This window comes from Mobula birostris, chromosome 4 (assembly GCF_030028105.1).
Source record: "Mobula birostris isolate sMobBir1 chromosome 4, sMobBir1.hap1, whole genome shotgun sequence".
Taxonomy (NCBI): Eukaryota; Metazoa; Chordata; class Chondrichthyes; order Myliobatiformes; family Myliobatidae; genus Mobula; species Mobula birostris.
Window position 1 is genome coordinate 163,643,664 of NC_092373.1, and position 14,775 is coordinate 163,658,438.

Consider the following 14,775-nt stretch of genomic DNA (forward strand, 5'->3'; position numbering starts at 1 on the left):
CCACCTCTAGGCCAGTTCTAGTAAGATTGATATCTCTGAGGGATATAGGCAAACTAGGTGGATTTTTCTGACCATCAAGTAGTTTGCTAGTTCTACATTGAGAATCAACCATATGTATATCACTCAATCAATCGGCCAGGAATCTGCATTTTAGTGTAGTAATTAAACCAATATAATAGCATCCCATACCTACCTTATATTTTTTCCTGGTTTCAAGTTCCTTTATATAGTCTTTTTCTCAGCTGTGGAGTTTTCCCTTTGCTCCCACGATTTGGAGCATTAACTTCAATTGCCAACATTAAAAGATCAGTGTTAATCACAGCTTACAGTACCTTACTCTTGTCCAAATGCATTAAAATTAATACACTTCTTATTAAGATCTAATTTGAAATAGTGCACAGAGGAATGTCAGATGAATGCAAATGTGCAACCAGCCTTAATTTAATGCTCAAGAAGCCTAGAGATTTATCCTTGTCATCCTATAAATCATAGGTTATCAAAAATACATCTGTTTAATATATCTGTCTTAGATATTAGTTTATGCTGAATTTAAATTCTATTTTAGAAGGCTTCCTTTCACCCCTAACCTGCTTTGACATTTTTGTTTTAAGTTATCCATTGTTTTAGATTCTGCATTATCACCCATTTCATCCTCCTTTCCACTTGTGTACAGGAAATTACTTTTAACAACCTTGAATCTTGAATATTGAATTTGTGAAGTATTGGCATTTAAAGCATAATTCCTACAGTTTTAAGACGTCCTCTCCCATCTGGTTTTTGGACTACTGATTCTAGTCTTCCAGTAGTGTGATCAAACATCCCAGAAACTCAATATCTTTCTTTGTTATAGAATCAAATATTTTAAAGCCAGTGTTTCTTGGCAATAATAGTTACTAAACACCTGAAGTGTTGTATTAAATTGGTAAATTTACCAGTTATTTGTAATCGCACTTACATTCTGCCCTGGGCCCAGCACATTAGTGCAATTATGAAGAAAGCATGGCAGTCTGTCTACTTCCTTAGGAGTTTGCGAAGATTTGGTATGACTTCTAACACTTTGATAAACTTCTATAGATGTGTAGTGGAGAGTATATTGACTGGCTGCATTGCAACCCGGTATGGAAACACCAATGCCTTTGAATGGAAATTCATACAAAGAGTAATGGATATGACCCAGTCCATCAGGGGTAAAGCCCTCTCCACCACTGAGCACATCTAGATGCAACAGTGTAGCAGGAAAGCAACATCTATCATCAGGAACCCCCACGACCCAGGACATGCTCCCTTCTTACTGCTGCCATTAGGAACAAGGTACCAGAGCCTCAGGACTCACACCACCAGATTCAGAACAGTGAATACCCCTCAACCATCAGGCCCTTAAACCAAAGTAGATAACTTCAACCAACTTCATTTGCCCCATCATTGAAATATTCCCACAACCAATGGATTCACTTCTGAGAACTCTTCATCTCAGGTTCTCAATATTTATTGCTTATTTATTTATTATTATTATTTCCTTTTTGTAACTGCACAGTTTGTTGTCTTATATACGCAGAATGAATGCCCAAATTGATATGGTCTTTCATTGGTTCTATTACGGTTATTATTCTATAGGTTTATCGAGTATGCCTGCACAAAAATGAATCTTAGAGTTGTATATGGTAACATACATGTACAGTATTTTGATATAAATTTGCTTTGAACTTAAGAAGAAGAAGAAGAATATCTTTGTTGTCATTGTTGTGGAGCAATGAAACACAGTTTGGCAGCTCAACGTTTTGCAGCATGACAAAGAATATATACATAAAATAAATATACATTAAATAGGTTTATTATTGTCAATTGCACCAAACTACAAAGAACAAGATTTGTATTACATGTTCTATTTAGATCATTTCATCACGTCAGTGCATTGAGGTAGTGTAAGGAAAAAAGCAACAACAGAATATTTAGTACAGTGTTACAGTTACAGAGAAAGTACAGTTCAAGCAGACAATAAGGTGTCAGATAGCTTGTGAGGCCTAGAGGTGATCTTAATATACAAGAGGTCTGTTCAATAGTCTTATAACAGTGGGGAAGAAGCTGTCCTTCCTTGGCAGTACATGCTTTAAGGCTTTTATCTCTTCCTTCTGATGGGAAGGGGGAGAAGAGAGAATGCCCTGGGTAGATGGGGTCTTTGATTATGCTGGCTGCTTTACGGAGGCAGCAAGAAGTGTAGAGTCCATGGAGGGGAGACTGCTTTTGTGATCTGAGCCCACAAGTCTCTGTAGTCTCCGTTGCCATGCCAAGGTGTGATCTGGATTGGATGCTTTCTGTGGTGTATCTGTTAAAATTGGTGAGGCTCAGCAAGGACATGATGAATTCCTTGGGCTGCACCATTAAAATTCCCTTAATTTTAGCAGAGTATTTCTTTTTGTTTTTATACCTTTTCTTGGAATACATAAAAACATGAGCAGAAATAGGCCATTCAGTGTCTCAAACTGCCGTGCCGTTCACTATGATCATGCTGATCTTCTGCAGGCCTCATCTTCTCCTCTGTGCCAGATCCCCATAGCCCTCCATTCCCAGGTCTATCAAAACATTATCTACCTCTGCTTTAAATATATCAATAAATTAGCCTCCACTATTCTGGTTCCAGGGTAGTTATGGTAAGTGGTGGAAGTGTTCAGTAACAGCACAACAGCGCCTTTGTGAGCAGACCCTTTCCAGAGACGTGATCAACAGCACATCAAAGATAGCAGAATAGGTGATTAGATGGTTTCTAAGATGTTATAGAACATTGTAAAATGGGAAAGTGAAACTGAGAGGTTTATGGAAGAAATTCCAGATTCCTAGTAAGTGGAGAATGGGAAGGAAGTCAGCATTTTAGGAATAGACACCATCAAAGGCTGGAGTAGAAAGTGCGAAATGAAATGTGGTTGGACTTGAGCTCAGTTGTGAGTATTTTATGAGATATTGTTGGTAGAAGAGCTAGTCCAGGTCAGTGAACATAAGACTAATCAATGAAGGGAGCTGCTGGAGTTAAGAAATGGTGGAATTAATCCACCGAATCACAACATCAAACCTTCCTCCATGCTATAACCTCCTTTATATCAACTAAGCAGTTAGTTTGTTTTTTTTTGATGAATGGCACTTTTACAACCTTTACAGTTATGGATAGGTTACTGGCCTTGTGTACCATTTCCCACTGTTAATTGAGGTTTCCATGGTCACCGTCTGTGACCCATGCTAGCTGGCAAGCACAAATGAATGAGCAAAATAGTCATTGCATCCAAAACCTTCCACACAAATAAGTGGAGAAGAAAACATCTCTACTTAATGTAGAAATTGAAATACTGACTAAAAACCAAACTCAGCATTTGTGATTGGCAGCCCCTTCCATCTTGTCCATCAGGCAACAAATAGTAGTTAACCTTTAAATAAGGGGTTCAGTGGCTGGCCTGCAGCTTTCAAGTAACTCTTTAAAAATGGTGTCACTAACTAGCTTTTCTTGCTTTCAGCTGATTTAAGTCACAGATTTCCCAGGTGAAAGACATCTGGTTCAATTCTTTGCAGCAATGAACATAAGAATTACAAGCAAGAGTGGACCTTGTACCTGCTCGGCTGTTCAACAGAATCATGGCTAATCTTTTACCTCAGGACCACTTTCTTTGCATTACTTGAATTCCATAATGCCAAAAAAATCCCTTTGTAGGATTTCAACCAGAGATGTTGCCAATTCATTTTCCCCACAGAAACTGCTCGACTTACTGAGCTCCTCCAGCAGGTTGTTTGTGGTTTTATACCTAAAATTCTACTGTACTGTTGAATATTTTCAACACCTGTCCCATTGGATGGAGCTTAAAAGACGCATCACCTTTTGCGTGAAGGCCATCAACACCTGTCCTGTTGGATAGTTTAAAAGGAGCATAGCCCTCTGAGTGAAGGACATTGAGTACTGCTAGGGGATGGGGGTGGCTAATGACCTATCAGGGTATAGTAGCAGCAGCAGCCAGGCCAGTGGCACTGTGGCCGGCCCTGAAGAGAAGCCAGGATGCTGTGTTGCCTCCCTGGTGCTAGGTCCAGAATGCCTCAGAAAATTCTGGAGGGAGGGTGAGCAGCCAGAGGTTCTTGTGCACATTAGCACCGATGATGTAGGTAGAAAGGGAGAAGAGGTCCTGTACAGTGTGTATGGGGAGCTGGGGAAGAGGCTGAATAGCAGGACCTTCAAGGTAGTGATCTCTGGATTACTCCCAGTACCAAGTGGTAGTCAGGACAGGAATGGGATGATAGTACTGATGAATGAATAACTGACAGTGCAGTGCACAGGGCAGAGTTTCAGATTTCTGGAACGCTGGGATCTCTTCCGGGGAAGATATGACCTGCTCAAAAAGGATGGGTTACACCTGGACCTGAGGGAGACCAATATCCCTGTAGGCAGGTTTGCCAGAGCTGTTAGGGAGGGTTTAAACTAACTTGGGAGGGGGACTAGAACCAGAGTGATGGGACTAAGGATGGTGCAGTTGGTGTACAACTAGATGGAGTTTGCAGTGAGACTGTGAGAAAGGACAGGCAGATGACAGGGCAAAATTGAAAAGGGTGACAAGAACAAGAGTGAAGGTGTGATATTTGAATGGATGCAGTACACGGAATAAGGTAGATGAACTTTTATCAGAGTTACAAATTGGTATGTATGATGTTGTGAGTATCAATGAATCATGGCTGAAAGAGATCATAGTTGGGAACTTAACATCTAACGACACACATCGAAAAGGCAGGCAGGTAGGCAGAGGGGGTGGGATGGCACTGTTGGTAAATAATGAAATCAAATCCTTAAATAGAGGTGACATAGGATTGGAAGATTTAGGATTGTTATGGGTAGAGTTAAGAAATTGCAAGGGTAAAAGTATCCTAATGGAAGTTTATATGTAGATCCCTGGATAGCAGCTAGTACGTGGGCTGCAAATTACATTGGGAGATAGAAAAGGCATGTAAAAATGGCAACATCATGATAGTCAGGGGGATTTCAATATGCAGATAGATTGGGAAAGTCAGGTTGTTGCTAGTTCCTAAGGGAGGGAATTTGTAAAATGCCTATGAGATTGATCTTTAGAGCAGTTTGTGGTTGAGCAAACAAGGGGAACAGCAATTCTGGATTCAGATTTGATTAGGGAGCTTAAGGTAAATTAATCCTTAAGTGACAGTGATCATTATATGATACAATTCACTCTGCAGTTTAAAAAGGAGAAACTAAAATCAGATTAATCAGAATTACAGTGGAGTATAGGGAATTACAGAGGCATGAGAGAAGATCTGCCAAAGTTGATTGGAAGGGGACACTAGCAGGGATGATGGCAGAACTGCTATGGCTGGTGTTTCTGAGGAAAATTCGGAAGTCGCAGAAAAGATACACGCCGAAGATGAAAAAGTATTCTAAAGGGATAATTAAGCAAACGTGGCTGACAGGGGAAGTCAAAGGCAACGCAGAAGCAAAAGAGAGAGCATATAATATAGCAAACTGGGAAGGCGGGGGATTAGGAAGCTTTTAAAAACCAGCTAAAAAGCCATAAGTAAAGAAAAGAGGATATACTATATGAAGGTAAGCTATCTAATAAAATAAAAGAGGATACCAAAGGTTATTTTAGATATATAAAGAGTAAAAGATAGGCAAGAGTGGATATCAGACTACTGGAAAATGATGGTGGAGAAGTAGTCATGAGTGACAAGTAAATGGCAGACAAATTAATAAGTATTTTACTTCAGCTTTCACTGTGGAAGGCACTAGAAATATGCTGGAAGTTTGAGAGTGTCGGGGCAGAAGTGCTATTAGTTTCCATTACTAAAGAGAAGGTGCTTTGGAAACTGAAAGGTCTGAAGGTAGATAAGTCACCTGGACCAGATGGACTACACCCCAGGGTTCTGAAGGAGGCAACTGAAGAGATTGTGGAAGTATTAGTAGTGATTTTTTAAGAATCACTAGAAAATTGTAAATGTTATTCCACTCTCTAAGAAGGGAGGGAGGCAGAAGACAGGAAATTATAGGTCAGTTAGCCTAACTTCAGTGGTTTGGAAGATGCTGGAGTCTATTATTAATGATAAGGCTTTGGAATAGTTGGAGACACATGATTATGTAGGCCAAAGTCAGCATGGTTTCCTTAAGTGGAAATCTTGCCTGACAAATCTGTTGGAATTCATTATGGAAGGAACAGGCAGGATAGACAGAGGAGAGAAAGTGGATGTTGTTTACTTGGATTTTCAGAAGATCTCTGACAACGTGCTATACGTGAGGCTGCTTAACAAGATAAGAGCCTATGGTACTACAGTCCTGATGAAGCATCTTGGCCTGAAACGTCAACTGTTTACTCCCATCCATGGATTCTGCCTGACCTACTGAACTCCTTCACCATATTGTGTGTATTGCTCTAGATTTCCATTATCTGCAGTACCCCTTTCGTGTGTGTGGAATGAGGAGAAACTTCTTACACAGAGTGTGGTGAATCTGTGGAATTCATTGCCACGGACAGCTGTGGAGGCCAAGTCATTGAATATATTTAAGGCAGAGGTCAATACATTCTTGAATAGTCAGGCTGTCAAAAGACATGGTGGAAAACCTGCAAAAGAATGGGGTTGAGAGGGATAAAAAATCAATCATGATGAAATGGCAGAGCAGACCTAATGGGCCAAGTAGTCTAATTCTGCTCCTGTCTTCTGGTCTTGCTGTATGAAAAAAATACTTTTTTCTGTCCTCTCATTTTTTTTGTGACCTTTGATTCTTGACATTCTATCCAGAGGAAACATCAGCTTCATATCTACCGTCCCAAGTTTGTACATTTCAATGAGATTCACTTCCATCTTCTGCTTAATTACTTCTCATAAGACAATTTCCACCAAGAGTGCATTTTTGACTCTGATCCTACAGGAATCTTCGTCTTCAGGAGCACTTCATTATCTGGTAAAGCACATCTGGTTATCTGATAGTTCTGTCAATAAGAGTGTCTTCTTTAAGGTAGATCTCACGCTTTGGTGTAAAACAGAAGTGATGATCAGTTTTAATCTCTGCTCATTTTGACGTCTAGTGACTTTAATAGAATAATCTGGGCACTGAACAAATTCATTAATGGATTTCTGCTTTTTTACTTACCCATTGTATGCCATGTTACTGGGGATAATTTTGACATTGGGTAGTTGATAGTTGTTTGAAATGAGTAGTCGAGTATCCATCCATTATAAATTTCTTCCAGGTTTCATTTCTATTAAATTTTTGGTCCAAAATTAAAAGAACTCTCATTTCTGATCCTTGACATTTTGAGTTTATCTACCTAATATATCAATCTTGTTGGGAAGCTCCTCTGTACTAGATAAGAATGGTCAGCCTCTCAAATCTTGCTGCTCACCCATTAGCTACAGGTAAATCTCAACATCCTCCCCCATAGATATTTGGATCCTCACCAGTTTATTGTAGGCTGGTTACTAGGTCCTCATCTTTTGCTGGAAAGTGCTTCTGTTTAAATTGCACTGATTTCAAACATGCAAAATAAATTATTGATTGGTTGCAAAAGAAAAATAGACGACATGAACTAAAATGTGAAAAGTTACTTTTCTCCTGACTTTCTCTTCTCCCTTCTCTCTTCACCCACCCAACTTAATGTCATCCTCCTTTCTCTCGCTCTCTCCATCATCTGCCACTTCTTTCATAGATTATTTTTATCAGTGGGAAGCTTATTGCCTATCCTTCAGTGCCATCGAAATGACTGGCTAACTAGTTATTTCAGAGAGGTAGTTAAGAGTCAACTACATTGTCATGATTCCAGAGTGACATAAGGACTTAAATCCTCTCTTCTCTGAAGGACGTTATTGAACCAAGCTTCTTTTTGCCATAGCTCATTGGTAATGCAAATGTTTCAAAAAATTCCAATTATTTATAGAAATTAAGTTCTAAGACGGCATTTGAAAATTTTCTGATTTATTTGTGCAGGCTGTGGATTACACAACTGAGAACAAAACCAGTATGTTACTACACCCTACGTCTTTCTCCTATTCACTGTCTTTTAGCCTCTCCTGTCCTTCTCTGCTCCCTCTCACTTCTGCCACTCTCTTTTCTGCCTCTGCACCAATCCTCCACCTCTCCTGTTCATAGATATATGAACAGTGTTGATAGAGCACTGGGTGGGGAAGTAGGAGAGAGAGGATAATGAATCTTTGAAACGCTACTCAACAGGACTTTTGAGAATATTTAAGGCAGAGTACTTTATCTTTAGATAAAGGGCAATAAATGATCTGCTGGAGGAACTTGACAGGTCAAGCAGCATTCTGTGGGGAGAAAGGAATTGTTGATATTTCAGGTTGAAACCCTGCGTTAAGGAGTTTTAGATGTTATGGGAATCAAGGAATGCAAGAAGATACCTAATTCTGCTCCTTCATGTATACTGCTCCACATTTTTAGAAATACTTCATAGGTGAAAAACAAAGGGCCTCCTGCAGAAGCTAATTCCTACGTATTCTACTTGCCCTTTTTTTTGGCGCTAATGAGGAACTGGGAAACCTGTGTCACAAATCTTGGCAGCAGTAAGTCAAGAACAATGCAATGGGTGGAGTGAGAATGGAGGCAGGGAATCTCAGTGATGGTTTGCAGCTGGCGAGCGATGTTTTTTAGATCCTTAATCTTCAACACGCCGGCAAAATGGCGAGCGGTGCGTACTGATTCAAATTCAGTGTATCACCACCAGCTTCCATCGCAGCGGGGGAGGGAACTGGTTTTGTTCTGCCAGGCACTGAATCTGCTTTGTACCTTGAAGCCTACAGGCACGTTGCTTTCATCGCTGACATTTTAAAGCAACGCTATCTGGCCAAGAAAATTTAAAACGTAACGACATGGGTAACAGCCTGACAGTCAAGTTGACCAATGGAAACAAAGTAATATTGTATTTATAATGAGGGTTCATCAGCAATTCTTCATGCTTTTTCTTCCAAAATGGCCACCGTGTCTTTTTTTAGGAGTTGAGTTTTTGTAATCTGCTTTTTGTCCTCTCAATGAGCAAACAGCCGGAATTACTGCCAACTGCGTTTTGAACAATTTTCAACAGTTCCAGTTGAATATTCATTAGCGAGGATTTAGAGCATTGCGTACACGGCAAACAAAATTAACTCCGTCAAAACATAAATGCAAAATTCAGGGTTTGTAGGAAGCCTTCAGATTGTCCATCAGTACCATCTACAGTTAAGTATTGGATATTTATTCTCTGAAGATTGAACTTGGCTTCATTTATCTCCAGAATTTTTTTATTCTTTGCAAATTATCGTAGAAGTGTACACCAGTTCTGACTGTCACGTTCTACAAGGTGTCAACAGCAGAATCTTGCAGTGCTTTAGAACACCAAGGGATTTACCCCACGCAGAGTGAATTATGTTAAAACCAAGATTCTCAATCCCTGTCAGATCCCCCTCCAAGATAAATGCTGTCAGAAATGTTGCCCAGTTTCTGTAACAAATTGTTTTTCACAAGAAGTTCATTATCGTTATTGCTTGTGATTCAATCCCTGAAGTGTTTCTTTGAGATCTGTGAAAGGTGTGGCACTTGGATTGTGGAAGAATAGGAACAAATCCTGTCTTGATATTGTCGCCTCATGATTAGTCAACAGAAGCTGAGAGATACCATGACCAATTTTCATCCAGCCATCTCAAAGCATCTAAAGACCACTGACATGTCTTTTATAGACCTGAGTATTGTTATGTACACAACATGTAGAAAAGTAAGAAAAATAGATTTTTTTCTGTAGAATCCCACTTTGAAGATTTGTACAGAACATGTTGAAAATTGAGAAAGAGAAGACTTTAAGAGACTTAGAAATCTCCCCTTGAAGATTTGGAAGTCTCTAGACTCACACTTGTATAAATTGTATGTTTGATAAAGCACAACTTGGTGGAAACCACTCATGTGAGAACCTGACTGATTTTACTGTAAATGGGCCACTAATTCAAAAGAATATTTGACCTAATTTTGTTAATTTCCTCCAGAAGGGGCTAAAGTGGGAACAGGTGTTACAACTTGTTACTCCAGAGACACCGGTCAATTACAGCTGTGAGTAATCAGCACAGTTTCAGGCCGTGGTCACGTAACCAAATTGCCCCCAGAAAGTGGTCAATAGCTTCAGACTGTTTGAGGAAGGACAAGGCTGCTACAATGAAGGAGATGCCATGGAAGGGAGATTGAGCTAATGCCGGTGGTTTAGATAATGACCACAAGTTGAGACCCAGTCACTGTATAGGAAAGAGAAAAACTAGACACAAATGATTACAGCTGTGGTAATGATCCAGCACTGTTAATGAAAATGATGATATATCAGAAGTTGGTTACTTGAGGGGAAGTAGATGTCTCACAGCAGCTGAAACCATACCACAATACCCCAAGTAGCCTTTCTGTTTCAATACTAAATGAAAGGATTTTGTTGCTAGACAAGGGATGCTTCAATACACATCTAGACCATTCACAACTCTAGCTGTCATTCAATTGCAAAACATGGTTATCCTGGTTTTTGTCTCTTAAAACCATTGCCTAACAAAATCTGTTGATCCCAATATGTAAATTTCTGTTGAATATAACATTATTAATTTTTTTGTGTGGAAACTGAAAAGGGTCAAAGATCTCTAATCCCCAGTGGAAAGTATCCAATTCTAAATAACCTAGCTCTAATTTTGGGAAAAAGACCTCTTTTTCCAGATTCCAAATAAGAAAAGATATTTTCTGTACTCTGATGAATATTCGTTTAAAAACCTCAATCAGCTCTTCCCTTGATTTGTCTTTATTCTCTCAATAAAATCATACATGCTAGCCAGTGACCACCAAAAGAAAAGAAAAAGCTGGTACCTTATAGGAAATGACATAGGACTTAAAGGCTAATGAGGTTTAATTTGAGAAGCAGAATGCAATTGGCACAATAAAATCCCATGATCAGTAACGGCAGATAATCTTATGCTGCTGATTGATGAATAAATATTGGCCAGGACACTGGAGCAAGTCATCTGGGTTTCTTCAAGATATACAGTGAGACCTTCTAGATTCACTTCAAGTTCAAGTTTAATTCAACCATACATGAATACCCATGAATACAACCAAACGAAACAGCGTTACTCTGGGGCCAAGGTGCAAAACACAGTACCAACAGTCACACACAGCACAAGGCACATATAGCACATGTAAGATAGCAGTAAAATGTAGTCAAATGAAAAAAAAGTCTGAGTCCCTGAGTCCACGAACGTTGCGGCAGGCTGCAGTCGAACACAATACAGCATGCCTCCAGCCAAGCGAACACTGGGAGGCAGCACTAACTCCAGTGTGGTCAACACGCCACACCGCCTCCAGCACTCCGGTGGAGCGCACTGACTGCAATATATCCGGCTCTCCCAGGCAGCTGTAAACAGGTAACACTGTGGCTCGAGGCCTAGTCCTGGCTACAGGCAAGGCCATGCACCATCCACCAATAAACCAGTAAATTGGTCTTGCAGCATTCCACATTAACAATGTCCAACAGGGTCTTGTGATCACAAGAAGCGTGACTAAGACAATCACTCGCTATTAGACCGCACACACGCACTGACTCTTCCGACTCCTCTCTGATGCAGGCTGAATTGCAATCTGCACCCAATTCAGCTTCTTTAGTTTCTCCACCAGTGAGCAACTCGCTGATGAGGCAAACCTGCAGTACTTTAAGTTCTTAATGTCGAGCAGGTGCTTGCAATTATAGAAAATATGTTTAGAAAAGACAATAACAGCTTTGGTTGGTCCAGTAGAAGGTGCTACATCCAAGCATGCTGCCATCTTACTGTATGCTGGGAGTGTAGGTATAGTCATGATTTAAAATTTCATCTGAACCGTGGTACCTATGGCAGTACAGTACTCCACTGCACAGCCAGGGAGCATCAGCCTGGACCAATGGGTTGAAACTGTTGGAATAGAGCTGAATGTACAACTTCTGACCCAGTGGTGAGAGACCTGCCCTCTCCTAGCCAGAAGTGAAGACAGTCACAGTGACAGAACTATTATCTTCTAAATACTAAACAAAAAGTTCTGCTTCTTCTGTTGGTCCCAGAAGAATAACCAAAATCATACCCAAACGTAAAATACTAGAGTCATTAGAAACCCAAAATGAAACCAGAAAATGCCAGAACTGTGTAACTGGTCAGGCAACAACTTTAGAGAGAATTAGTTTTCGTGAAGATTTTGAAAGAAACAGATTTGAAGTTGTAGAGAAAGAAATGTCATTGTCGAAAATTTCCAAAAGAAGATAATTTGGGAACGTCAGATAACAAATCTGGTTTACCCACTTACATGCACTCTTGTCTGAGTAATAGAGTCTTTCATCATCCTTTTATCACTCTCTTTCAACATTTGTGGTCTTTTGTTCATTAATTTGAAGGGAAATTTCTGCTAAACATCCAAATCGCCTTAACCATAGAGGTAACATTAACAATCATCATGGTTACTACAACTTTATAACTTAGAAAATTGAGTAACTGGGCATTATATAAATATTGTTCTACAGCCTTACAGCTTTCTTAAAATTTTAGTGTGTGATGACATTAGGTGTTCCTTTAGAGTGTTTTAAAGACCTTGAAATTTTATTTCACCCAGGACGGAAACAAATCTGCCCAAGTAATTAATGATCACTGTCAGGCAGGGCCTTGATCTGAGGGGCTAGTCAGTCTGCCTTGCATCAACTTTGACAGAGTGAAGCCTGGACTGGCAGCTCATGATGCACACTATCAGGACAGTCTATAATACTGAAAACTCCTGAGACAATGATGCCAGATGACAGCTTGGACCTGTGCATACAAATTGAACAAAAATGGTGTAACATACATTTCTAATCCTCAGCAGGTCAAGAAGCCAGAACTCCAGGCTTTGAAACTAATTATTGTAATTTGAATTGGAGAGATGTGTCGCACTTTTATATTCCCTTTGTAATGATGCAGGTACATCAGCAGAGTCTGCAGAACTGCACCTTCTTTATAGCAAAGAAATGTAACAATTGCGAACGCGGAAATGACCTGATTCTGCAGGCTTGCTGGTTCTCGTTCACACACTGCTGCTTCTCTCTGTTTCCATCCTGCAGGAGAGAAGAAAAGGACGGAGCTTAAATTAAAATCCTGCAGTTCCTTATCTGCTTCCCACATGAAGGCAAATCTGAGTTGAAAACCGTAAAATTAAGAGAAGATCGGGGATAGTTTAATTCAGCAAATCCATCGGTTCGGCTTCTAGTCTGTGTGACTGGAGGGAGGAAAGGGGGTCAGATAGACGTTAATAAGGTGCAAGCTATAAATTTGAGTTTTTTCTACGAAGCATTTGTACTTCCAGTAAGAGGGAGGTGCAAGGGGAACAGCATTAGTATTTAAAATGTTGATGTAATACCACTGATGATAGATCTGTGAGTAAGTTTCTGCCAGGGTTTAAAATCAAGGCCCCTTTTCTCCAGCATATTACATTGGTGTTGATAGTGATGTCACTGATTCTTCATTGATGTTCAGTCATAGTGTGATGTACTGTGTATTTTTATTTTCATTATGTCGTTCCTGCATCATTTTGGACAAACATCTGGAAATGAGCAGTCTACTCCATGATTTCTCAATGATGAGTCTAGGAGATCCAGGCCTTCTTTCCCTGAAACTCTTTGTTTCATCACTAGGGTCAGCCATGTTTGTCTTCCCCAATGTGTGTGGTAAATAGTGGATATTTCCACAGTCTCCTTAGCCAACGCCTGAATCAAATGATTTGGCCACTTATTTACCTGTGAGGATGGGATTTTGCTGTATACAGGTTTACTGGAGCAATTCTTACGTTACAAGAGTAAGGTTATTTAGAAGACACTCTTTGTTGAATTGGGAATGCATCAAGGTTAAGAAAGACCCAGAAAAATGGCTGTTGCTCTTGGTCTTTTAATAATTCCAATCAGGTTTAATATAAACGGTTGGGCAGAATGTTATATCCTGCTGCATTTTCTGGATTTTGTTAGCAGAGTGCAACACTCATTTTTGACCCATATTTGACAGTACTCACTGTTGGTGTAGGATATATTGACAATCTCCAAAAACAGGCTCCATGAGACCCTATATAAAAGTAGAAATTGCTGGCAACTCAGCAGGTCAGGGAGGTTCTCTGTGTGGAGAAACAGCTTGTTTAAATGACTTGATGAAGGTTCCATCATTTTGAGTTTTTAATTCAGATTTTGCATCTGTGATGTTTTAATTTGTGGAGCATCATGGATTGTTGTGGGGTGACAATTGCCACTAGTAATGCAGACAAAGGGTGATGTTTTGGTTGGTGGTAATGTGGCATTACAGTGGGTGAATGAGTGTGGCACTGTCAGAGGGATTAGCTATTGACCTGAGACTCTGTCTAGCAGCTCACATGGATCTCAAGGATCCTAGGGTGCTGCTTTAAAGAAGTCCAGGGCAACAAACCATCTGCTGGAAGAACTCAAACAAGAGAAAATCTGCGGATGCTGGAAATCAAAGCAATACACACAAAATGCTGGAGGAATTCAGCAGGACAGGTAGCATCTATGGAAAAGGTAAACAGTTGGCATTTTGGGCTGAGACCCTTATTCAGAACCTAATGAAGGGTGTTTACCTTTTCCATAGATGCTGCCTGGCCTGCTGAGATCCTCCAGCATTTTGTTGTGTTGCTGGAGGAACTCTGTAGTCTGAGTAGCATCTATGGCGGGGGAAGGAATTGTGGAAATTTTGGATTGAAAGCCTGCACCAGGACTGGAATATCCTGACTGGTGTCCCATCCAATCTCTG

At 40.1% G+C, this 14,775-nt stretch overlaps 1 protein-coding gene and 1 long non-coding RNA gene across 7 annotated transcripts in view; one reads left to right on the plus strand and one right to left on the minus strand.

The window, feature by feature from the left end:
- lef1 (lymphoid enhancer-binding factor 1) overlaps positions 1–14,775 on the plus strand; it is a 174,870-nt gene that overhangs the window by 57,450 nt on the left and 102,645 nt on the right. The gene's annotated exons all lie outside the window — the stretch shown is intronic.
- LOC140196720 (uncharacterized) overlaps positions 1–14,775 on the minus strand; it is a 42,186-nt gene that overhangs the window by 22,880 nt on the left and 4,531 nt on the right. For both annotated transcript variants that reach the window (XR_011885790.1, XR_011885791.1), the window contains exon 3: positions 13,024–13,082. This is a non-coding gene — a long non-coding RNA (uncharacterized lncRNA). The remainder of the gene's footprint in view (positions 1–13,023; positions 13,083–14,775) is intronic.